The sequence below is a fragment of the Chlamydotis macqueenii genome, chromosome 14, assembly GCF_036417535.1.
Source record: "Chlamydotis macqueenii isolate bChlMac1 chromosome 14, bChlMac1.mat, whole genome shotgun sequence".
NCBI lineage: Eukaryota > Metazoa > Chordata > Aves > Otidiformes > Otididae > Chlamydotis > Chlamydotis macqueenii.
The window spans coordinates 5,982,310-6,008,857 of record NC_141569.1 but is presented as its reverse complement, the minus strand read 5'-3'; positions in this window follow the sequence as shown (position 1 = coordinate 6,008,857).

The following is a 26,548-nucleotide window of genomic DNA, read 5'->3' as shown; positions in this document are numbered from 1 at the left end:
TAAAACATAACTGAGCTGTGCTAAGCCTTTTTTGGCAATTTGTAGGATCACTGGTACCCATAAAAAATAACAGGAGGAAATTCTCCACTGTTTTGCACACTAGCTGAAAGTTCATCAACCTATTTTGTTTTGATTCTACAAAAGTAAGGAGATATGTACTGATTTTTGCAGTCAGTTCATTGGGCTTGTGCTACCATGTTGAAGCCTTAGCAGTGCATTGAGAACAGTCTCTCACAATGGAGTGTAGCCTAGATTCTAGACTTGGTATTTTTTGTTAAGGTCATCGGATGGTTTCCATAATGAGGACTGAGACTCACCCATTTGATCTCAGTGATGGAAAGGTTGTGGCTCAATGGGCCATTCTGTGGTTTGTGTTACTGCTGTGACTCTGCAAGTCTTCATTTCTTGTTTTTCTGTAACGTCTCAGCTCTTGTGAGGAGGTGATGGTGAGGAGTACCACAGGTTGCTGTTCGCTCTGTTCAGGGCAACATCTGTTACGCCTAGAATTTTGTTGAAGCCTCACAAGTAACAAATGAGGAAATCTCAGTGTCCAATTATGTGGATGGTACTAGTGTATTGTATTATACAAAATAACAAAAATATAGCACCAAAAATTATAATGATAATTAGTTTTCCCAGCTGTGCAGGAGAATTACGCGTTTGCTAAGGCATTACAAAGCAGGGGGACATGGACTGGTCAGTCAAAATATGCTCTTGATTAGAGTCCTTAGGATGTGCGTTTTTACTACTGCATCCAGGCCCAGAATTATTTGGGTCTGTTTTGTATAACGTAGAGAACTTGAGCTCTCTTGTCCTTGGTCTAACAGAGCCTTACAGCATCACAGCGTTAGCTGCGCCAGCACGGTAGAAGAGTGCACGTTTCCTGAGTGTCTGACTGCAGCAGACCTGCTGCAAATCATTAAAACGCTGCCTGGAAATTAAGCCATCAGTACTCCTCCTTGCCTGCTACTACTATTTTTTAAGGGTGCAGGAGGAGATGATGAAGATTACTCCGACCTGTAGTGTCGGAGTTTTTCCAGTTTTTCTGAATTGTAGCTGGATGGCAGATGGGAGCCTGCAGAGGGGGAAAATGAGGAAAAAGGAGGGTGCAGCAGGTATCGAACAGCAGTACAGACTGATATGAATACAAATTAACTCGAAGTTAGACCTGGGTAGGATCTTAAAAGTGATGTAGATGAACTCCATAAAAATTCACTATATCTTTCAGTAAGGTTCTTTGAAAATCATTCTGAGATAGCGTATATATTTTTAATAATTCACAGTGAGAGCAAAGGCAGAAGTATAAAGATTTTGAAATAATTTTTCTAAGGTCAAATTAAAAGATTTCTGAGGCTCCTTAAGTAATCACACACTTATTTATTGAGATTCTATTTAAAGCATTCCATTGTTCTCCATAAATATTCATGTTTATTTTAATAAGTGCTTTACAGATTTATTTTAATTCCGCCTAAAACCCTCCAGTGGCTAGAAAACTTCAAGTCCAGGTGTACAGACAAATCTGGAATGTATTTCTAAGATGCTGTAGCAGAGTTATTAAGACTATTATTAATGACAGCTATTTTTTTTGTTGTTTTTGATTGCCGCAAGAGAACACAGAAGCTTACAGCTGAGATTATTTGAAGCAACATTCCGTTCTTTAGGGGGCTATTATTTCAATAAAAACAATGAAGTCAGTTAGCATAGGTAATAAAATAATTACAGTAATTTATTTTGGCTATTAAGTGTTGAGTCCCCTTAGCTAATCATCCACTTAAAGCTGTTACTCAAAGTGCCCTGGTTGCTTTTGCCTTATAGTTAAACATCATGAATTCCTATTCACTGATAAATCCATCTTTTAAAAAATTCCTGCTGTGCTTTTCTGCTACTGTTAAATCTGAATGCTGTCAATGATGTAATGTATTGTTACCCAAAACTAGTAAAGGATATTTCCTGTTGTCCCGTCAATAAGAACAGTCATTCCTTGACGACTTTGTGCCTGGTTACAGGCGTAACAGATCAACCTCCTCTTTACAGAATGGCCATATTTATTTATAGAAAGCAGAATTTGATCCTTGGGAATGTTATTGCTAAAGTACTTCTGAATAAATTAATCTTTATAGGTGAACTGACAACAGTCAATCTCTGTCACGTTTAGAGAAAATACCGTTTTTTGTGTTTTAACATCGTTTCCCTTGAACTGATTCAAGTGCTGATTTCCTTAAGATAGAGGACAGTAGAAAGCTACTCAGCGAAACCTTTGATATAGATGAATACATATATATACGGGGTATAGAATTAATATATTATCAACTTGTCTGTAGATGTATGATGTAAAATCCATTGAAAATTAAAGAATGTTCCAAAGACTTCAGGATACTTACAGTCAGATTTCACGTCCGTGTCCAGCAAGAGGTATAAACATGACCAAATCCAGGCATGCAAGTGGTTGCAGGGAGCTTCACTCTCGTGTAAAGCAGTCTCATTCCTGTTCTCTAAGTCAGAGTCTTACAAGCATAAGACAAAATGAAAAATCAGTGAAAAACTGTGTACGGGTACCAACAATCTATTGAAGATGGTATGCACTGGTAATTTCAGCTGCTTTACTACTGTGTTTTATCTCTCAGGCCACAAAAAGTGAGAGCTTCTAAAGCAGTAAATCCACTCAAGGAAGAAAGCTGAATTTTGAAACATGTGGCAAAAAGATTCCTGGATTCAGGCAATCCAGAATGTGGTTGCTTAGATTTATGGACTTCATGATGCTCATAAGGGTTTGGAAAGGCTGGCAACTTGTGGAAAGGTGTTTGGGATAGCAGTGCTTGCGTTTTTCTGTTGGTTTGTATTTTACCTCATAATGCTTCATAGTGGTGACTGTTTTCAAGCAGTTTCACTGTTTGTTGCTCCTGAGAAGTGCAGGGAAAATCTTTCCTTCAAGAATCCTTTGAAACTGAGAAAAGGTGTTGGCTTAGCCTGAATATTTTAAGGAAGAAAAAGGTTGTCCTCTTTTTAGGTATATCAGCTTTTGCACCCCAATTGAATTTTAAATAACCCTCAAAAGCCAAGCAAAATCTGTGTTAGGCTATGATAGAATTGGTAAGTCATCCAAACCATTCTTTATGTCTCTGCTTTTAAACACTGACTGACTTACTACTCAGGGTGTTGGGAAGACGATTATTAAGGGATTTTGATATCCACGTTTCTCTCTTTATAAAGGGGTGGTTTTTGTTTTCTTTTTGGAGGGATATAAATTAACATCTTTTGGGAGATTCAGTCAGGGCATGAATAGGAATGTAAACTCTGCAATGCATCATTTTATTCTTTTAGGAATCACATTTTACTCAGAGTGAAGTAGCAAAAATTGTCACCTTTCATGAAAAGGATTAAATTAAACTACACTGCATAACATACTTTGACAATTCTTATGTAAGTGTTTCCATTTAGAATGATATTTTAAAGGAAAGCCTTTAAAATGTTTGTTTTGTTTCTGCAGACTTTAATGGATGACATATCCTTGATTTTATTTTTCATTTCTGACTGTTAGTACCTAATGTGGAGGTTTCTTTTTCTTTATCGTGCCTCTAAATCTGTTATTTGCTAACATAACTTGGTAGAGGCAATGCCGAGGTCTCCTTTAATGTGAAAGCGAGGGAGTGGTGAGAGGACACAGTTACTGCCCCCCGTGACCAAATTCTGCAATGCACAGTTTGAGATCCCCTATAACATAAAAAGCAAAATAACTACGTTCTTCTGATCAGCTTTGATAACCTTTATAAAGAACCTGCTGTATCATTCTTCCAGTCAAAGTTACTGTAAATAGTCTACTAGTTGTCCATTTATAATTAATTTAATTTAAATAAGGAAGAGTTAAGAATACTTCTAAATGAATAAAACTCTTCCAGTAATTAGTCTGCTTCAAAAATGGAAATTTCAAGTCTGATTTGATAAACATAGGTGTGATTAATGTTAGTAACTTAATTGACTTCATTTGGAATAATAAACAGTTAAATACACAGAATCACAGAATGGTTTGGGTTGGAAGGGACCTTCAAAGCCCACCCAGTCCAACCCCCCTGCCAGGAGCAGGGACATCTCCAACCAGATCAGCTTGCTCAGAGCCCCGTCCAACCTGGCCTGGAATGTTTCCAGGGATGGGGCCTCCACCGCCTCTCTGGGCAACCTGGGCCTCCACCACCCTCAGTGTAAAAAATTTCTTCATGTCCAGTCTGAATCTGCCTCACTCTTATTTTAAAACCATTAACCCTTGTCCTATTGCTACAGGCCCTGCTGATGTACAATTGTACATGATTTTAAAATATAATCTAGTTATTGTAATAGTTTACAGAATGCCTATCATATTCTGTTATTTAATTTGTTATTTTTGTTGGATAGAAAACGGCAATTTTTAATTTACTTTGCCATAACAATACAAGTGTCAAGAGAAAGGTTAACCATATATTATGCCATGTTTTTCTTAAAGCCTCTGCTCTACAGATCATTTGATTACTGAGTGTCATGGCTTTCATATGCATAAAGAAAAAAAAGCTTGAAAATGCACTAAAAATATTTTATAGAGGGGAAATAAATAAGATGACAAAAAGTACTACTTTAGAGGTTGCACTTAGTAAAGACAGCATCATGTTGTGAAACAGCTTGCTAATGGGGTTTGACTGCTTTTGTTCATCAGTATTTAATCCAAGGTTCCCTTTAAATCTTAGACCTCCTTTATTTTCTGTTTTGGTGAATGTTGGAAACGGGAAAGGCATTAGTAAATACAAATTTGCAGGCTGAAAAGCGTTACTCTTGTGGTCGATTTAGGGATATCGGGGTATAAAATCTTACATTAAAAAGAAGAATTAGAACAAAGCACTCTAAACTCATGGTCAAACAGAACAGTACCCATAGGCTTTTTCAGTCACCATGAAGCTTTTCCCCTCTTAAAATGAAGCAAAATTTGTTCACTTAGAAGCAAGGAAAAATTTCTGTAAGTGATGGATTTAACACACCGCATAACCTTTTCATTAGACAATTATGTGTTTCAGTCCATGGGATATGAAGTGTATATTTTTTGTAGTATGTTTTCAGATGTCAATGACCCTATTTCATGAAATATAAGTCACACTGTGAATTTAAAGATCTGAAGAAAATCAATAGATGAGACATTGAAGACTTGTATATAAACTGAAAATTTTTTTTTTAGTTTTTTTTATCTCTCTTTTTTAGTCTTCTTGCTGAAAGCTCAACCCAAACATCAAAAAAATCATTGAAAGACTTGGATAATAATTACTAGAGTCTTGGATTTTACTGTAAAGAGCTTTTGTGTCCTAGCAGTATTTGAAGTCCTAATCCACTGGGTACAATACCTCTGGGTAAGACACCAGTATCGTAAGAGAGAGTTAATCCATTGAGCAATAAAAATTATTGCTCTACATCAATTTTGAAAATTTTCTCTTACCTTCATGATGAGTAAAACTCAAATTGTACAGACACAATTGTCATTGAACTAATTAAAGTAATTAACATGATTACATTAATAATTGCATACGCATGCCTTTGGTGTTTGGTGTAGGGGAGACATTTTCACAAACATACTTTTCACTAGTGCCTTTATAAAGATTAAGGAACTTAAACTCTCCCTTAAAATGCTTCCCCCCGTAATTCCCATATATGTGTGCAAAGGAATCCCCTTGTTCCTGTCCGTTTCTTACCTGTCTTTCAGATTTGAAAGTTCAGTTTTGGACACTTGAAGTTTTAAGAGCAAGCTTCATTCTCGGAAGTGTGTGATTAGAAACTCACGTTTCTCAGACTGGATCACGATGTGCACTCATTATATGTAATCTAGCAGGTTTAATCCTGGAAAATATGCCAGTTATGAATACTGTAGTGATTGTAGAGATACAACTTCATATTCTCTGGTTTTGGATTTGCAAACAGGCAGAGCTTTGGAGTTCTCTGCTTATATGCATGGATATAAATGATGAAAATCATTTTAATACTGAAACATGAGAGGAAATGAAGAATACAGCAAAGAGGAACAGCGGCCCCATTTGAACTATCACGAATTTCAGGGGCGCTTATCCTGCCCCTTAGTCAGAGTTAATAATCATTTAATGTTTCTGAATGAACAAAGTATCAGAAAACATGGCAGTTCTTAATGCAGTACACATTTAAACCGAAAATTAAAAAAAAAAAAATCAGTGTAGGTATACAGAGTAAATATTTAGCAAATATTACTAATTCAGTTTCTTTCTACTCAAGAAATAGGGATTGGCGGAAGGACTGAAAGACAGATACGGATTTGTCTCAGATCAGTAATTGTATTTAGCTATGATGAAGCAAACCCCTAGTTTATGTATGGTGTTACTAAAAAAAAAACCTCACATTTGTATAGTAAGAACTCAGAAGGTGTTGATAATTCTCATCATTGTAATTTCTTATTTTATTTTATGTTAATTTACAGTTAAAAATACAAACAACAAGCAGTGAGGAGAACGTCTTCAGTTTACAGAAAGTCTGTGTTTCTGGAGATATGTTTGTGTTTTAATTAGTGTATTTTTGTTTTAGTTGGTTGATACTGTAGTTCTCAAGTAGAATTGTGCACATAAATTGATAAGAATTCCTCTTAAGGCTATGTTCAGCTTAATGATACATGTGAGAATGATTCTGCATCTGAAAAAATTGCTAACAAGGTAACTAGAAGTTAAAACCTTCTGAAAAATCAGCCATGAGACTCAGACTGAATTGGCAAACATTTTGGCTCAAAAAAGTTGTCTGTGCTTTACTTCTAATGATGGTGCATTTTTAAGAAACTATTAGTATTTAACTTTCAGCTCTAATGCAATATTGTAACCATTTCCTTCATTTTAGAACATGTCATCCTGCTTTCACGTACTTTAGACAATATCTTAGAGGCTGTGTTTCTCTGGTGAAAGGCCACTGAGGATACAGACAGGTACTTACGCTGCGTAACAGGTCGTGGTGCAAACTTTGTGGAGAACGTGGATCGCTATAAAACTGCTGCAAGATACACAGAGTTTAGTGCTGCAGATACTTCCAGCTGAGAATTTATAATGCAGAATTTCACTTTGAGAGTCAAATTGTGTAACATGTAATAAGAAGTCACCCTACATTTGTAAATGCCATGAAGAACAATGTGAGCATCAGACAAAAGGGAATAATGTTAAGTGAGGGTGTCTGAGACATCTATGTGGATGTGAGAAGGAAGACTTGGTTAAGGTCAGAGTAAGACTCGGATCTCTAGTGCATCATCACTATGCTATATTTCTCATACAACATTTACTAAATCTTATATGCCCATGTTACCCACTTCTGCTTATTCAGGTGATCTGATAAAGTCTAGATATTTTTCGGTATTGATTGGTGTAAGCATGGCTTAATGGCAGAATCATTACTTTTTTAATTTTGGAACTGCCAGCCCTTGCTCTTCTCAACTGCACTTCAGTTTCTTCGATTAAGGACTGCCATTACTAATTGTTTTAAAATGTTGTTTGAATGCTTCTAGTTCAAAAAGTTTAGTTGTTCTTGTAGTTCTACACTTTTAGTAATTCATTAAAACTTTATGTTCTTTGGCATAACCAGAGCCAGAAGCGGGAAGCTGATAGAAAACCCTGGAACAAAAGCTGGAACTTAAATTAGAGCTTCCAGAAAATAGTGGCTTAATGGCTTTCTGCTCTGCTTATGAGCTGCATCATTATGTCCATTCATTCTTTGCATTAAACCGATGCGTGCCTGGTGCCGACCATAACAGACTTTGCCTACCTAGCTCACATCTATTATTGCAATTCTGGAGGAAAGGTCAGATAAGGATAATATGTCAAAAGGGTATAATTAAGATTCAGAAAGATTAATACCTGTGGTATTTAGTGAAATTGCCTTCTAGTGGAATGCTCATCTATTACTTTGATATTTAACATTTCTGCTGTTAAAATGTTAGTGCTTGTAAAAGTACAAAATTGGTGGCAGACATTTGGTTTATATACTCTTTTTATACTAAAAAGGAACCCCATAGGAGAGGCAATCGGGTTGTTGGTTTTTTTTTTTTTTTTTTTTTTCCACTTGGAATTCTTATGTGTAAGTCTTTCAGTATTTCCACTATAATATTGTATTTGGTAAGGTTATTTAAGTTATGTCAATCAGTTTGACGAATGGTGTCAATTGGAGAGGGCAGGGGAGAACATACCAGTAACAGTACCCGAGATGTGTGGAATGGTCTCTGGTCAAATGAAAATGATACATTTGTAGGATGAAGAGGAATAAATGTTATTTAATTCATCATGAAGAAAAAGATCTTTTTTTAATATGGTTCAGCACATACTTAATATATAATTGAAGGCAGATGAGTAGCCTCACTGGAGTTTGTGGTATGTAGGAGCTACATTTCCTCCAACTATTCCAGCTACTACACAAAGACATAAAAGACGGCACACTTCCCAAAAAGTTCAGTTAAGCTGAGAAGACTGGTGCAAACTGACACCCCAAAGTAGGTAAAGTTAAAATAATAACGAGACAGGTATGAACACAATGAAGTGATAACTTTTTTTCTTGCTCGTTATGAACATTGCAAGTAGTTTTTTCTTATACATATTACGTTCAAGTCTAAAAATATATGCACAGTACACTGCTGAAAATTACAGCAAAACAAATTTGAATGAAAATCTACACAGTTTTCCTGAATTCTTGTCCTTTTTTTTTTTTTATCTTTAGTTTCTAAAGTAAATGGAAATTTTCCTTTATTGGGAATTAGATTCTGCAAGACATTTACATGAATCATCCTTCTACAAATGGAGTTGATAATTAAGTGAGTCACAGGTAGAGAAGTTCTAGATTTACTCAGTAAAACTTCTACATGCCTTTGCTACAGATATAACTGTATTTAGTGCTGGCAGTACTAAATATGCCGTATTAGATGTTGTATTACACAACACGTGCCAATATTAAATTTTAAAATTCCTGTTAGTGTAATGATAGGATCTTAAACTGCAATCAAGGAAAGGAAATTCAGAGCTACAATGGACATCACTGTTGAGAAAGTCATGTAAGAGTTCAGAAATGACACCCTAAAATTTCTGCAGTTCTAAGAAGAGTACAGTCATTGTTAGTGTCATGTCACTACTTCATGGGTTTAATTGTGGGTGTGTTTTATTTACAAAATTACAAGTACGGTTAGTTAAATGTCACTAACTGTGTGTGTCTGTCCGTCTTGGCCCAGGCCTGGCTGTACTTCCAGCTGAGCACAGAAGGAAATTAGGAAGGTTCAGGATAATTCTCTTTTAAAAGAGCTTTCATTAGCTGTCTTCCAGAACTTTTGGAATGTCTTTGTACTCAGTTATCATGTAGGAAAATAATTTTTTAATCTGTTGGTAGAGTTTTAATTCTTTTCTTAAATTGAGAAGAACCGTTCAGCTGTCTAAATCTGAAACACAACTTCTTATTTCTCTTCTACGTCTGGAAGGTTTGTATGACAGTCACCACACATAACCACATCATAAGCCACAACAACACAGTTAGTGAACAGCTAAGACTAGATATGAAGTGCTGTAGGAATTCAGAAGACATTATGTGTAGGAATTTTTTTAAAAGTACGTGATTTAGCTTACTGGAAGTTTCACTGTGTAAATCTGATGGCTGAAAGTTATGCGATAAGTTCTTTTCTGATCATTGAAAACAATTGTGAAATCAGGAACCAAAACAATTACTTTCATGTTTTGTAAGACTCTGACAAAGCTAATAACTTTGTATTCACATAAAAGACAAGGTTATCCCTCAGGCTGTTGTGAGAGATATGTGCTGTTTGTTTGCAAGTGTGCTGTAAAGACTCAGGGTCCAGAAATATGGGTGGGATTTTTTCATATTTAAGTGCATACTCCTCCTGAGTCTGCTGAAATGAGTCACGCAAGAGGCTGAGGGATCACACCCCAAGATTTTTGCTGTTCTCTGTAATTCCTATGTATGTTGCATTGTAGACTACATTTTATTCTTCTCTATCTACAGATAGATCTCACTGTAATCTGCAAGTCTTCTCTACATATTAGGAATTGCAGTTTAACCTAAGAACTGCTCCCACTGCTGCTGAGTGTGCAACTGCGCTTTGAAAGCAGAGCATATTTAGGGCTGCCGTCGGCCCCCCAGCCGCCACTTTCGCAGGGGGCTGACTGAGCCCCCCATTTAAATGTCACATCTTGTGTAAAATTTGCCGTTAAGCAACAGTATCTTGTTTGGGAACTATTAGACATTGCTGTGTTTAAAATGCGTGGTAATTACTTATTCATCTTGTGTGGCTTACTGGGAGAAAGTCATGGGAAGGAAATGAGTATTAAGGTCTGAAAGGAATGGGAGAGGGTACGCTGGGAAATGGGAGAGACAGAAGATTGATTAGAATAAATGCAAGTGTGTTGTTTGGTATTCATGCAGCTGGATGTAATGGAGTATTGTGACTACAGAGACTTAAATGGGGATCACAGCTGAGCAGGATAGAAAAAGTGGGAAAATATTGAGGGGGTGGATGGGATGAGGCATCAGCTATGGCTGGAAAGAGCCAAGGCAATCATGAGAGTTCCAAATACATTTGATGTGACGGGTGCTGAAGATACAAGGAGGGTTCAAGGATTTGCAGCCATTCTTGCTGCCATTTACAGTAGTGATTATGGAGCAGAACGGCGATACGAGGATGGGGCCATAGCCTGGGAGCTGTTCTGGACTCTGCGTTACCCCATGGGTGTTAAAAAAGCCAGACATGCCTTTTTCTTTCTGCAGCTGGCCAGAAAAAAAAAGTTGGAGCTGAACCTTTCTGTTTTAGACCTAACTAGCACCATGCTGCTCCGGAACTGCCAAATGCCTACAGTAGAGCAAGTGATTAAACACCTTTTTGAATTTTACTTCAATTTGTCAGCATCAGCTGGGAAAACATAAATGTCCAGTGTCATAAATAGCTCATTTAAAAAAAATTAAATAGCCTGGACAAAACAATTGAAACAAAAAATAAATTAAAATTATTTCATTCAATCTTTACTCGGGCAGAATTTCCAATGAAGTGGGCAGCTCAGTAAGGATTGAGAGGGAAGTAAAAAATTTATTTATTTTAGTGAATTTGATCTCTCTGAAAAATAGCTAAAATAGAAATTAAAACTGAGTTTTTAATTGCTAGGTAATTGCAGAATGCTAATAAGAATACTAATAAGTATGCCTGCTTGGATAATGGATTTTTTTTACCACCCCAGCCTCTCTTTTTAAGCAGAAACAAGGAGTAGACGTGCTATCCCATGCATCTTACCCATTCAGAATCACATACGTGTCACCTGCACACACCTAGGTTTTCTAAGTATGCAGCGATTGCTCTTTGGATTACTTGAGTACTTGCTGGTTTCCCATTGCCTGTGTTATCTACTTAATTAACTAGTTGTGTCTCTTGACTCGTTATCTTTTTTTTTTTTTTTTTTTTTTTTTTTTTTGTGGCAACAAAGGCAGTTGCACCGAAGACTTAAGCATGCAGAGGATTTTTTGTCACTCATGAAAGCATGATTTGCTTTGTAAACTGCAGGTATCAAAGCAGCTTTTCTGTTCTGTTTGGACACACTGTGTAGTAAAGGGGGATGAGAGGCAGCTGTGCTTCAGACCACATGAAGTAATTTGCAGACACATTTTAATTGCCTTTTAGAGAGCATGAAGGAGTTCCAAATAGTCTAATGAGTTCCAGCAAACACCTGTGAAATGCTTTTAGACCACCATGTAAAACAGAAATTAAGAAATAAAGCACCAGTCTAGCACGTATATTCTAATGGAGGTTAGAGAGGAAAAATATATTTACTTAAGTACTCACTACATTCTCTAAGACAAAAATGAAGAAAACAAGAAACCATTCTATATTTTTATACCAACAAGAACTTAGAGACAAACATCAGCTAATGGTCTTTGTGGAGCAGTTAATATAGGAGCCTTAGGGGCAGAGGCTTGTTTGAGGTTGCATTATAAATAGTCCCAATGTATAAATGTATTTTTAATGATTGTGTTGTAACTCAGCAGAGTAATTATGGTCAGTCTTAACTTCAAGTGTATGGGGCTGTACCCACTTAAATCAGAGGTGTTCTTGAGTGCTTTTTCTCCCTTGGGCTTAAAAATAACAACGGAATCTCATTGAAAGGTCCTGCAAATGATTTAATGTGAACTGTGTTTCTGCCTATATAGTGTTCAGTCTAAATGTATTTTTGTTGGAATTGTGGATTGCAGACCTCTGATGATAGTGAATTTACTGTTTGTGTTTAATATTTAACTGTTCAATGGAAATAGTACCTGAAATCCACAGTGAGGCTGATCCTTGAGGTGGAGCCTCAGGTAGCAGGAATTATGCTTCAGCTCTGTAAAATGCAACGTATCACCACATCAAGAATGCCATGAGATTTTGATTGTGCAAAGATGAGAGCTTTTTCGAAATAGATTGCTCAGAGAAAACATTCAGAAATTTAGAAAAAAGGTTTCAAACCCAGTACAACTGTAAGCTATATGGAAGGTAGACATTGTAGACATTGTGCGGTGGCTTGTTTTTTCAAAATCTATACTGGGAGGATTTGCAGAAGGAAATATTTCTAAAATTTATTTCTTTGGCCTTTTAAAAATGCCAAAGTAACAGTAACTGCCTTTTTGCCTTCAAGAAACCCAGCAAGTTGATGGAAGCTATGTAAGTTGTACATTAACTATACAGAAGAAGAATATCAGTTTGACAAGGAAAAGTGTATGTTTGACATTCTGGATTTCATCATTCGAGCTTGCAAGACTGATTTGTGGCATGCAATAATGTTGTCTTAGGCCTCTTTGGAAATGTTACAGTTCTCAAATGATTAGAACGCTGAATGTTTGGCTTTGCAGAGAAAGGAAGAAAAGTTTGCTGTTTGAGTGACGTGAATGAAATGACAGCTCATCTCTAGAATAAGACATTGTGCTGTGAGGCTGCTGTATCATTACTTCCTTAGCAATGAAAAATTCCATTAAAAATCATCTCTATCGCAGGCTTTGTCGTAACGTGTATTTTTTCTCACTGGCAAGGACAAAACTGTTTAGAGTATATAAGTTGAAGGAAAGATTTTGTATGTGCAATGCATGCTGTTGCTTAGAAGAGAGACTAAACTGAGGGAGGAAATGTAGAATACCCGTTCCTCTCTCCTGATTAATCCTTCAGGATTAAGAGTTTCCTCTTTTATTCAGATGAAATTTAGACATAAGTAGGAGATAAATTAATCTATTTTTCATTTCTGACAAAATAAAGGCAGACTTGAGGGGAAAAAACATTTCCCTATACTATAATGTACAAATTATACAATATCTTAAATCTGGATTTGTTTTTCTGGAACTATGTAAGTTTTCTCCTGTTGTGCAAGGACTAAAGGGGTACAATGGACGGCATCGAGGAAGCAGCAAGGCAGGAGTGAAGTGGCATTGTGACAGTCAGCGTGTTACGGAACTGGCAGCACAGTGTAAATAACTGCCAGATAAAGCCACGGGGTAATCCAGAAGTCTCGGGATGGCACAGCAGCATGTGGTGACGTGAGAGCTGAATTAAAGACATTACATATTAACTACTGAGCAATCACTGTCACTAAAATTACTATTAACAGCAACAAATACTGCAGTATAGAGAACGATCCCTTATGAAAGCATAGTAACTGAAGGTGAGCATCCACACATCAGGTATCAAGACTTGCAGTAAACCTAAAAACAGCCTAGCAAGAATATGAATTGCTTTCAGAAGTAAAAAGCCACATCCTGTTTTGCATATAGAAAGATCTCTAAATATAAGAATGAGCAATGCTTTTTATTTTTGTGGAATCACAAAAAGATCTGCATTGGCCATTGGAGATGATTAGAAGTGTAGGGGCCCTGCGTTCCTACAAAGGTATTTAAGAACAAGAAGTTTTTCAATTATAGTCAGCTCAAAGAATCTCAATGGAAAAAAAATATTTTAAAATGCTGTTTTATTGAAAACTCAGTGTTTTATACTGAGTAATTATTTTGTGAAATCTTGAAAGGGAACACTTAATCTGAATCACTTAGGTTCCATTTAATTTCAGTATCAAAACATATTATTTTTCTGGTAATATTTTAATATATTTTGTTTTGTTTGTTAATATAAATATTTATTTAATATTATGTATCCTATTTTATATTATAATACTTCCAAGTTATTTCTGCTCAGCATTTGAATCCCTTGATAAAGTTGATCTAAACCTGGTTTCTTTTAAGTTTTGGGGAAAATACTGTCAGTGATTTAATCATGAAGTCCACACTGAACAGTGTGGAAGTTGCACATAGTACAGTAGCGCAGTAATAAAGATCTGCCTGAGCACATTGCCAGTTCTTTAAGTGAAGGCTTTGTAAGGTATGTTCCAGGTACTTCAAATACCATAGACATTGCTAGAAATGATAATAATGGGGGTTAATATTTTTATGCTCATTCTATCTGTATCCACCTCAGCTTCATTTTTCTTTCATTTTTATCTCCTTACTTTATCTGTTTTTTTTTCCTCTCCTTCCTTCCTCCTCTGTGCTTTGAAAAGATCTTCATATATGAAGCCTGTTCTCTCTGTTCTTCTTTAAGAATTGAAGAACTGTTAGGAGAGATTCCTCTCTTTCATCCATACGTTTCTTTTGTTTATGCTTTCCTTCTTCTCTGGCGTGTCTGAACATTTTTCACCGCCTTCCCTCTAGGTTTTGTGAAGCATCATAGCACGCTTTGCTCCAGCTATATCTCTTTATATCTTCAAGAATTTTCACGCTCTTGCTCTTACACACTTTTTAAAAGGCTAAGCACTGTGCAGATGTTAAAGATCAATCAAAACATTATTCCAAATTTCATTATAACATTATTCTAATTCCAAAGATAAAGAAACCTTACTTTCCCACATAAGGAAACTGAAGCCGGGTGAGATTAAATTTCAGTTTTAAAATTGCTGTCACTTTGGCATAGGCCATATAAGACATTTTTAGTATGACTTTTAAAAATATTTAAAACGTACTCATCCTATTGATTTGTGATAGAGATGTGCCTAATCATCAACTCTGGGAATTACGCTTTCACTTGCCATCTCCCACAAGCAAAACATGTTTTTGAAGAACTGGTCTGAAATGGCATAACCCTTGTGCATAAAAACTGTTCCACATGTGCCAAGGCAAATGCCTTCTGATAGGTTTTATTTTCGTTCTGCATTTCTGGATGGTTCTTGAAGACAGGAATGTGTCTTGCTTGCATAGGCTTGCTCAACATCCCATGGCGGTGAGGGGTCTGGCTGAAGGGTAATCCTGGGATTCTGCAGAAACTCGGATTTACAGGATTCATGGCAGGGGCAGAGTGGGAAATCTGTAAGGATAAGGTGATTAACTTTCTATTTCAAAGGCAGCCCTGATCACTTCTAAAGTACTTGAGATAGGCAGTTTTGTGAGGTAGTTATTCTCTGCTTGATTGAAACTAATTGTTTAAATAAATACACTTTTTTTTTTCCAGTAGTATCTTTTAGAAGCAAGTGATCTATCTCATTATAATCATAAATATCCTGCAACATTACCAAACACCATTCAAAAATCATTACCTCCCCTTGGTAATGATATTCTCTCTATTTGGGACAGCCTGAGGAGTGCCTTGCAGCCTGAATGTGCTGGAATACTGAGGAAAGCTTTACTTCGGTCCATGTTTGCCAGCACATCCTCTTTGTGTGTGGTGAATCTTTTTTTTTTTAGGTTGTCCATACTCAGGGCTTGGACAGTCATAAAGAGATTTAAGGGCTTTTAGTTTAAAAACTGTTAATATCTCCTAGTCATTTTTGAGAATAAAAATTTGAAGTTTTAAGCTTTATCCTATGAAATTACAGTAGAATCTCTGTCAAGATTTTATTATGGAGAGAAATATCCTTACTTGAGAACAGAGTAAAGAATAGCGGTAAGTTTTTGATACACAAAAAAGGCTAAATTTTACAGTATTCGGGCTGTGCTATTAGAAGAAACCCAAACCAACGTGATATAGTGTTTCCTTAATGACACCAAGGACATTTTGAGAGTCTTAGTTAAGTCATTGTATAAATCTTGTTTACATTAATCACTGCTCTGTAATAATAGAAGGATAATCCCACTTTCAGAACAAGGTTGGCACTGGTGGCTCTCTGGAGTCTGGAGACTGTGAAATCTAGCCTGGAAAAAAAAAATAATAAATCAAGAAAATTGATAGGTATTGTCCTGGCTCTTCACAGTTAAGCACTGAAGAACTCCTGTCTTGTATTGGGAGTCTGGTTTAGCAAATCTCTCTCTGTCCCTGCTAAGCAGCAGATGTACCTGTTCTGCTTCTCAGGACTTGTGAAAGGTAGACATGATCTGGGAGAAGGGATTACTTTTCTATTAAAGCAGGAGCCAAAAAAAAGGAAAATTCACTATTCAGATAGCCCCGTAAAGCCTTAAATAAGGAAAGTAATTGACGACCAAGCAGAAAGCTTCAAGATATTGTATACTTCTTTTCCAAAATGTATAGCAGTAAATGATTTGTAGCCTGAGAGTCTTAGGAGTATTTATCTCATAGTGGGATGTAGAAAGTCAGCAAATAGATGGAAAAACGTGAGTAAAAGTAATAGCTTGTTTTTATTCTAGGTACTAACCTATGTAGTTGCTAGGGAAGGGTGCACAAGATGAGGGGTGGGAGGAGAGAGAGGAGGTCTTAAACCATGTAGTAATGAGTGAAGTTGATCTAGACACAGCATACTCTATATATGCATCCTTCAACAGGATATAAATACTTGAGATGTAACAGTGTGCAATTCCAAATGGTTACAACACAGTCCTGAGGTTTGTATACCTCCAATGGGAGTACAGGAAAAAGCATCTGTTAGAATCCAAACTGTCGCTCTTTACAAATTGTTTGTTAGGGATGACATTTTTAATTGTGGTTAGCTGAGAATAATCCTCGTTACTTGTTATGAACATGCCTTGCTTTTCCATTTGCTACCTACTACGGAGTTGCCCCAAAGAAATCTTAAAGGAATGTAGTAGGGAAGAGAGGAAAAAAAGGATTTGTCCCACTTTGTTAGGATGTGTTCTCTATTGGTCTTCTGTTTGGCTAGAATGGGTTATTCTTTCCAGGGTTAAAGCCTGGTGTTGAGGAAGATCCCATATCCGTAGTAAAGACGGGGAAGCGAGTGAACAGAGTAGATGACTGCCCAGGGTGTCAGTGAAAAGCTTACAGTTTGGCAAAGGCTTATAGAGGGAGAAGGGCAGAAATTGCAGCAGAAGCCACCTGCTTCTCTTAACCACAAGTGAAACAAACTGGTATAAGTGACCACCATGTTTGCTGGCCTTTGCCTATTTGTACCTTTCGTCTCCCTACTTTATATTTTTGAGTAATGAGTAAATAATGCTTTTCTCTGAATATCAGCGTCACTGCAAACTTGTCACAGACTCCTCATGGATGCCAAACCCCAGCTGGAACTTGTTGTCACAGACACCATAGGGAAGTTCTGATGAATGCCAAAAACCCAGCCAAGATGCTAACATGAACCTGACTGGAAACCAGACAGGTGTATTCCCACACTGGAGAGTGCTGGGATTACACAGCCCTCTGCTGAGCGCGGTACGTGAAGCCAAGTGTCAGTCTTACACTAAAATGGAACTGGAGAGAGAGGTACGGTTTAGAGAGAAGCTGATACAGTCAGTATCAATTAGGAAAAAGACATAAATATGAATTAGTAATCATTCATCATCTTCAGTAAAGAGTTCAATCGTCTAACTTTAAAAAAAATGTAACGTTTTTCTGTTAACAGCCACTTATATCACAAACATGCATAATGTTGATAACTATATTTTACAGTGTGAACCCTCTCTCTACTTTTTTTTTAAATGTACTGTCATTCAGAAGAACAAAATAAATTTTCCTGAATTCTTTTACTGAGAGCAGAATAAATGTAGAGCAAACGCTTAGAGAAGTTTCCCATTTTTATAATAAGGATTGCTTTTTACCTCTGCATGAAATGTGAAAAGCTGTAGTACAAGTACAGCTGAACCATAAAGCAAGGTGAATTTTATTTTAATCAAGGTAGAAAATTTGAGCTTTCTAAATTGCCTAGGTAATATTGTAATAAGTTTGTTAAAATATTTCACTATAGTGTTTGAACTGGAGTCAGAGCTCTGCTGCTGGCCTTCCACCCTGAGACTTTTGGAATATATCATCAAGAATTTACAAATAACTAAGCCAAAACAAAATACAATCTTATATTGTCCAGCACAGGAGCCTCGTCCTCGTATGGTCTTTATCTGTATAAAATAAGCTGTCCACAGATAGTCCTCTACCCACCATTGATTACCTAATTACACAATCACTCCATCAGTAAATCAGCACAACATCTGTGACCCTCCATGTCACTGCAGTAGCCCCCTCTGATTCCCCAGGAGCTTTACCGAGGCGGTTTTGCTGACATAATATATTCATTATCCATTAGATCTGGCACACGCTCTGCAGTGCTCAATTACAATACAATCGAGCAGAGGGCCTGGTGTCAGCCGATGTAATGACTTTCTGATTATCTGTCTTTAAATGATGAATGAAATGAAAATGTACCATTCAAACCAAATGTAAGATTGCTAAAGATGCTAAATGAAAATTTTACATATACATTTTGTGGGAAGAGGGATGAGGTTAGAGGGTAAGGGTTTGCCTCACATTCAAAAATAAAAGGGTAGAAATCTTTTCTTCAACCGCTGTAAAAGCATCTGGTGGAACGATGCTGCCTTCAAAGTTGTGGTCTTGTGCCCACACATTTTCTGACTGTCTCAGATATTTTCTGTCTCCCAATAATTCATTAGAAGTATTTAAGTTACAATGGTTTTTTTCAATAAATTTAATCTTCTCCTTTTTCATTTGAGAGACTTAGTTGCATAAGTTAACTTTGTGTGTAATAACACTTCTTTAGACTAATGTTGATTATGATAGAGAGCTTTATTAATGAGTCACTTCCGACTTCACACATTTTTAAATGTTATGAATTATGGGGGAATAAATGCCCTACATGGTTTCACTTTGAAATACATTTCTGTGTGGAACTCTTTGTTTTCTAGCTTATTGTTAAACAAGTGTTTGGGAGCAACAATCCTGGCCTCCATTTTATCTTCCGATAAGAAGATAAAAAATGTTCATGTTGTGCAATACCAATCTGTAAAACCTTACGTAACGAACGATATGTATCACTGCCAGATGTGGTTTCTTACATCATTTCTTAAAATCACAACTTTAAAGAGCATATAACTGAGTCTCAAAGAGTAGGCTGTTATCTCACAGAGTAAACACAACATACCACTATGGGGAATAATATTTTAACTGAACAATATCCTTCTGAGTAGACTAAAACAAAATGAGATATTTCAGTATATGCCAGGATTAGAAATAGATGAGAGATTCATAAACATTCTACTTTTCAAATAATTATGAAGCAGATGTTTGATGGTACAGTCATTTCTGTCTCTGTTTACATCTTAGGTTATTTTAGTTATAATTGAAAATTCCATAAAGCCACACGTTGGAGCGCTTTTTGAATCTTACTTAAATTTTAGCTTCCCATTTTACACCCTTAAGTTGAATATTTCAAGCTTTGGAGTGATGTACAGCTTTCCTGGGAAATGTAGTTCTGACTTTTCAGCCACTCTTTGGTTGTAGGCCTAATTTTTTTGCCAGATACCATCATGGAACTTATGTAAGACTTTTACAGTTCATCGAGATATGTTTATCAGCATCCTGATATCTCTGTTCTAATACTGCTTTTAATACAAAATTATTTTGACCTAACAAAAACTGTGAACAAATGAATTTTATAGCTTGTAAACCTTGTGTGCGTATTTTGAGTACAAATTACATGAGTAATAAATACAATTGCAATGAATGAAAACAAAGAAAGGCAGTGACAACCTCTACTCTGCCCTGGTGAGACCCCACCTGCAGTACTGCATCCAGTTCTGGAGCCCCCAACATAAGAAGGACATGGACCAGTTGGAGAAGGTCCAGAGGAGGCCATGAGGATGATCAGAGGGCTGGAGCACCTCTCTTATGAGGACAGGCTGAGAGAGTTGGGGCTGTTCAGCCTGCAGAAGAGAAGGCTCTGGGGAGGCCTTATTGTGGCCTTCCAGTACCTAAAGGGGGCTACAGGAAAGAAGGGGAGAAACTCTTCAGCAAGGCCTGTTGTGATAGAACAAGGAGTAATGGTTTTAAAATAGAGGGAGGTAGATTTAGATTAGATAATAGGAAAAAAATTTTTACAATGAGGGTTGTAGAACACTGGAACAGGTGGCCCAGAAAGGTGGTGGATGTCCCATCCCTGGAAACATTCCAGGCCAGGTTGGTCGGGGCTCTGAGCAGCCTGATCTGTTTGGAGATGTCCCTGCTCCTTGCAGGCGGGTTGGACTAGATGGCCTTTGAAGGTCCCTTCCAACTCTAACCATTCTATGATTCTATAACCCTCTGGAATTTGTAAGATATCCCGTTCAGTTATAAGCTTGATGCTGCACAGCAGCTGAAAAAAACTTGTTTTTACAAATATCCTCCTGTTTGGGGAGTTTGAGGGAAGGAATCAAAAGCAATGTGGGTACCTTACTAGTGCTTCATGATTTATGACAGATTTATGATTAAACTGTAGATGGAAATGAATCTGAGTTGACAGTGTCATCTCTAAAGGAAAAACTACCCAAAGATTTTATTGCACTCAGATGTGTATTTGGGGTTGAGTCAGCCCTTTCTAGAAGCAGGAGCATTGGAAAGATTTGTAGCCCCTTAACAACTTTGGAAACGTCTATATTCTCCAGGCCCCAGGATCTCATTTTGAGCAGATATTTAATAATAAGCCTTCTGGTCAAAACCAGAGAAATATGCCAGCATAACTTGAGTTAGAGAGATGCTGCCAACAGAGAGAGGGACGCTCTGCCCTTACAAATACATTAGTTTAATCTAAACCAAGGGGCAAATTTGCTCTGGTCTGGTCTCAGGAATCTAGATTGATCATATAACCTTGTGAAAGGAAATTGGGAATCTATTATATAAGAGACCTGCTGGTGAAATAATTTTATCAAGTGCTTTGCTATTGTTCATACTGTTCATACGATTTTATTGATCGTCATAGGACCATTCTATGCCCCTTTGATTTTAGCTTTTAAAAAAATCAAGGACTGATAATTTTGAAGTCAGTAAATTATTTCAGTCAACTTCTTTTGTCAGATGGCAAATAAAATGTCTGTGTGCAAACACTTACTGCTTTTGAATGATAAAGATGTTTCCATCTTTTTCCATCAGTACAGTCACATCCTCCACTCATTCCCATTATTTAATATTCCCATCATTTAATATTTTCTCTTGGCTGTAGAACCCAAAACATATGAAAAGTTGAAATGTTTGACAAGTGATTCTTGTTTTCTTAGTTTAATTTTCTTCGCTCTCTCCTCATTGGATATAATCCTCGGCATCTCTGAAGATTCGTCGTATCAGGTAACAAAGCTGGAATAATGCAGCAGAGTGCAAACCCTAGGCTGTTCCTTAAATAGGGGGGAGAGATGACCTCTGGAAGGATAATGCAATTTAGTGCTTCTCCACTGGATTTACTCCTGTTTGTGCCTGTTAGTGTTAGAAGGCAAAAAGCCAGACAGCAAGGAGATTTAAAAAAAAAAGTGTGTGGAAAATCAAATAAAGGTAAATGCTTGGAAAGTAGGGTAATTTTATGACTTGCATATTAGATTAGAAAAATTGCAAGTTTGAAATTAATTGGCATAAATACACATACTAAAATAATTATAAATTTATGTTGCAGGCTAAATATAGTATTTTACTGTTTCATCTGTAAATTGGGTGCTGATCTTCTGTGAAATAACTCGAAAGAATCTCATGAACAACATATAGTTATTATTTGTTAGTATTGTAATGAGAGAATTGGAATACATGTGAGAATTTTACTTTTCCAAGCAATTTCTTTCCTCACTTTTCCTTTTTTTCCCTCCTTTCCATTTCACACTAGAGCTCTTCCACACTGGGTCAAGGTGCTCTCCCAGGATGCCAGGCTCTCTGATGCCCACCCTCTGTGCCGGCGTAGAGCCAGTGATACGTGTGATAGCTAAATTCCACGGAGTGAGGTCGTGATGTGTAGTGTACGTGCTAATCTCACCGTAAACCCCAAGGGGTTTTGCAGCTCTGGGGAATCAGCAGATAGAGCCTGAAGCAGTACTTTTCTGCCCTCCAGGTCCTGACACTATACCCACAAAGGAGCTCAAGATGTCACCTTTGTTTTAAAGGAAGGTGTCTCATGCTTGGATTTATCCTAGCCTGGGATACAGCTCCCCTTGGGTTTTGAATTACCTCCAGTGATTTATAGCTCCTGCTGAAAGGGTCCGTTATATTCCCAGGCTTTGTTAGTGGCGTAGGCTGAAAGATTTAAGATGGTGGTTATCAGAGGTTATTGTGTTGTCTGGAAAACATGAGGAGTTTCCTGCTTCTGTTTCCCACTCATGTCGTTTTCTCTGCCTTTTATGTGCGGGCCATACAGGCTTAGCTTTCTGGGAAGGGCGAAAAAAAACGAAAAGAAAATCATTGTGGTAACCAAGTAGAAACCAGACTAATCTTTGAGTGGTCAGTAGTTATTTCTCTCTGTTTTAGTAGAAATGAACTATATAAATATTTTCTTATCACCTCATGACTACCTTCTAACGTCTTCTGACATGCAATGCGGTGCAGATAGGCTGAGAAGCACAATCTTAAGGACAGTCTGGAAAGCTTAACACACCTGCTTTCCGTGATATCAACTAGAGCTTCTCAAAGATGCTGGGGTCTAAAAAGCGTTTTTAGTCTCTCACAGTATTTGGAACACATACATATCCATTTAAGTGACATGAGGCCTCATCTGCTAGCCCTGTTGTTGTGCTTGCTAGTAGTACAAGAATATTTCTGCAAGTAAAAGCTGCAACTCTAAGGCCTTTCCCTGATCTTTGATAAAGTAGCAATGTCCATGTCACTGATCTATGTTGTGGGCGTATTTTAGGTGCCTGGAAAAGTTCATAGATGCTTACCAAAGAAGTTGTAGGTTTCTTCTGAAATATATATGGGAAATGTTGGGGAACAACCAGGCTTTTAGTTAGAAAACTTATATTGCTACTACTTGCAAATAGTTTCAAGTCTCTTAATAAAAATAACATTTTAATCTCAAGCCTTTTGCAATACTGATCAGTAGTTTAAATATTCAACAGCTTGAAGGGCAATTTTTTTGCAAGCGATGTATTTGGAGGTTTTTTGTGTGCATTGTTCATAGCTGTTCTCAGCTATCAGCACAATTCAAAACCAGGTTTAAAACAGTGTGCCTGGGAGTCTAACCTTTCCTTTCCTTTTCATATTTGATCACTGGTTTGCCTCCATTAAATGACAAAGACAAGTGGGCCAAATAAAGTCTTCTGGTTTCAGTTACAATCTTTCAGTAACAATGCCTTCTAAATTGCTAAATACAACATGTCTCAGTAGCTTAGAAAACAAAGTTGGCTCTCTGTTGTCAATGTAGCAGAGATTCCAGCCTCTCTCACTTGGTTGTCAGGTTTTGATTGACAATGATTTTCCTACAGTTTTCCCCTGCTTCAAAATACCATGGGAAGGATATTACGCATTCCCAACCTGTCAGCTTTGGCTGCCGTACAGAGTGTTCAATTACGCTCTAATCGAATAGCTGCCCAATGTAGGCCACATAATGACTTCCTGATTATCTGACTTTAAATGATAAATGAAATGAATATGTATCATTCTTTTCAAATACAGGGTAGTCACTGAGCCAAATGAAAGCCGATTCTGTGCCCTTTTGTCTGAAAAACAAAAAAAAAAGTAATTCTATTTAACAGTTGTTCTGTTGCTTGTTTTGCCTTCATTAAGGTAGACAAAGAATGAGTTATCTAGGTAAACATTAGTTTTCATTTTTGTTTTCAAACAGATGCTGAAGGTGTTAAACAGTGTTTAGATCGTTCTCCTTCCTCTCTTTACGTTGACTTGTTATAAAAAGCAAGGTCAGATTTAGATGATAAGTTTCTATTGGGAATATTTCAACACATGCTGGCACTGCAACAAGTCTGTTTTGAGTAATGTATTATACAGACAACATTAAGGACTGAATAAATTATTTAGCGGTGATAGTGCTAGATGTTTTTCATTTCCAGTCTGTGGTATTAGTACTAAGCAACCATTATGGCATTTGAAGTCAAATAAACCTCTGCCATCTCAGTGGGGTAGCATGCATTTGTTATGCCAAAGTCAGAGCGCAGTCTCGTAATGATCTTTCAAAGGCTTGTCAGGGAGATTCTCCAGCCTTTTTACCCAACAGCCTGTGGTGGGCACTTTTCTCAAAGCAGTTCTGCTTCATCTTTGGTATGATTGATCGTGCTAAAGCAATCTGTGAAAAGTTGCCGTGATACAAAGACTTAAGATGAAGCAGCTCATAATTTTTTCACACATTAGCCTGATTGTCGTGGCTTCTAAACCACTAGGAACCACTAGGAACATCATGATGTAATACATAAAAAGAACACCTATGGTGAAGTTCAACTCATTTTGAACTTTATTAATTGGCTAAAACACTGGCAGTCCAGGACCAGGTCCTAGATGAAAGATGTACTTTGACCCCACTATGAGCAATCCATCCCTGAACTTAGTTAGCTCCTGAACTATATTTTTTCCAATTTTCAGCCTAATGTGAAGATACGATAGCCATGTGAAATTCTCCAACTTGCCTGCAGCAGAACTGTCTTTCCACTATATTCTTTTTGCCATTATTGTTCTTATTAGATAGATCATGGCTGGGAGTAGGATCTCAAGGTCCACCTAATTGTTTGTTGAAAATGCTCTAGTGATTGAGATATTTGAGAGAAAAATTACCCTCTTCATAGGGCAGCATTTTGGGAATGACCCCCTTCCCTCAGGACTAAATCCCTTTCATGGTGAAGTTGATGAAAATCATGTAACGGGGAGGTTGACAATGAGCCAGTCATGAATGTGTGCTGGGACACATCATGCGCTTGTATGTCAGATCAGGGGACAGAGGAAGGCTCCATACAAACACACCCCCTGCCCTGTGTTTCAGTTCCAGGTGCCAAGCATGAAAAATCAGGTTGACCTGATCAGCAGAAGATTTTCACAAAGCGGCAGGTCTACTTCTGGAATTTTTCCTATATTTTTATGTTGTCACCTCAAGAAATGTCACCCAAAGTTTGCATTTCAGCAGGTAATGGATGCATTTTGCATGTTTTAAAATGTTAGAACATAGTTTTTGCACTATTGCATCTTTATATCAGGAGAGGAGCTCTGAGTTGAGGAGGAATGCATTCTGGGAGGGAAGACCTTAGTGACCATTTCTGTAGTGCTTTCCAGGGTAGGTAAGAGAGGAGCGAGCATCCGGTCAGCAGATGAAATAGCAGTAAGGAGACATTTCAGAAAGTGGGCAGAGAGTCTACAGAAGCAGGCAGCAACTTCATCAAGTGAACAACCTACCATTAAGAGATGATAGCCCAGCTCAGCTTAACTTTAAGTAGCAAAAGTGGCTTTCTGTGCTGTACAGTCCTGTCAGTGTGCTTAAAGTTAATGTAGCTTTAGACTCAGCTGTATTCTCATATTTTTTACCCAGTTATTCTTCCTGTTCTTTTTCTTGTGGCTGTTAATATATTTTACCAAATTTGATATTTGAATTACATGAAGAAAACTCTTTATGATTTGAAAACAAGGTATTCTTGTGGTTTATGAAGTTGTGATCAAAACTCCTGTTTTAATTTTTTCTCCTTTGTTACAGAGTGACATGAAAGGAACCGAAGTGATTTTTTTAGGTATTAAATAGCATATATTTTTAAATGAAATAAAAATGTCCTGGATCCTGAAAGGACATGAGGTTTCCAATTGAACTTCTTGGGGCTACATTATAACACTCTTTCTAACTAGTATCTCACAGTTGGAACACACAACAAAAGTAAAACTAAGGGTACCTGAGCTCTTACACAGTTAAAGTACTTTCAGATGCCCAAGTTCTCTTGATTTCATACTGCTGTGCTTGTGATTCTTTAAATTAGCTACAGCTGAGCTGGCTGCAGCTAATGGATAGTTGCTGTGAGCATGGTTAGTTCCTTAGTAGATCTGAAGCAAGATGGAGGATATTTATATTTTCTGATTAGGTAAGGTAGCATTTTTAGATAGAACAAACAGATATAATTGATTAAAAGTGTCTCCTTCCTATTTTCTTTCTTCCCCTTTCTCTTTTTTTTCCCCCCTGCATTAATTGTTATTATGCCAAACTGAGGTAATTATAGTGTATGTCAGTACTGCTGCAATGATAATTCTTAGTTCTTATGCAGCCTGGCCAGTTCCTTGTTCCTAACCCCCTGCACTCTGCACTTAGTACACTCAGCTACCTGAGTATTTGCCCCGGGGTTGTGTTGTTGTTGTTGTTTCCTTTTTTCTCTAACAGATAAAGTGCATTTCTGTGTAGCTGCTGTGTTAATTTTAGCAGTGCTTGAGCTGCCTACTTAGAAG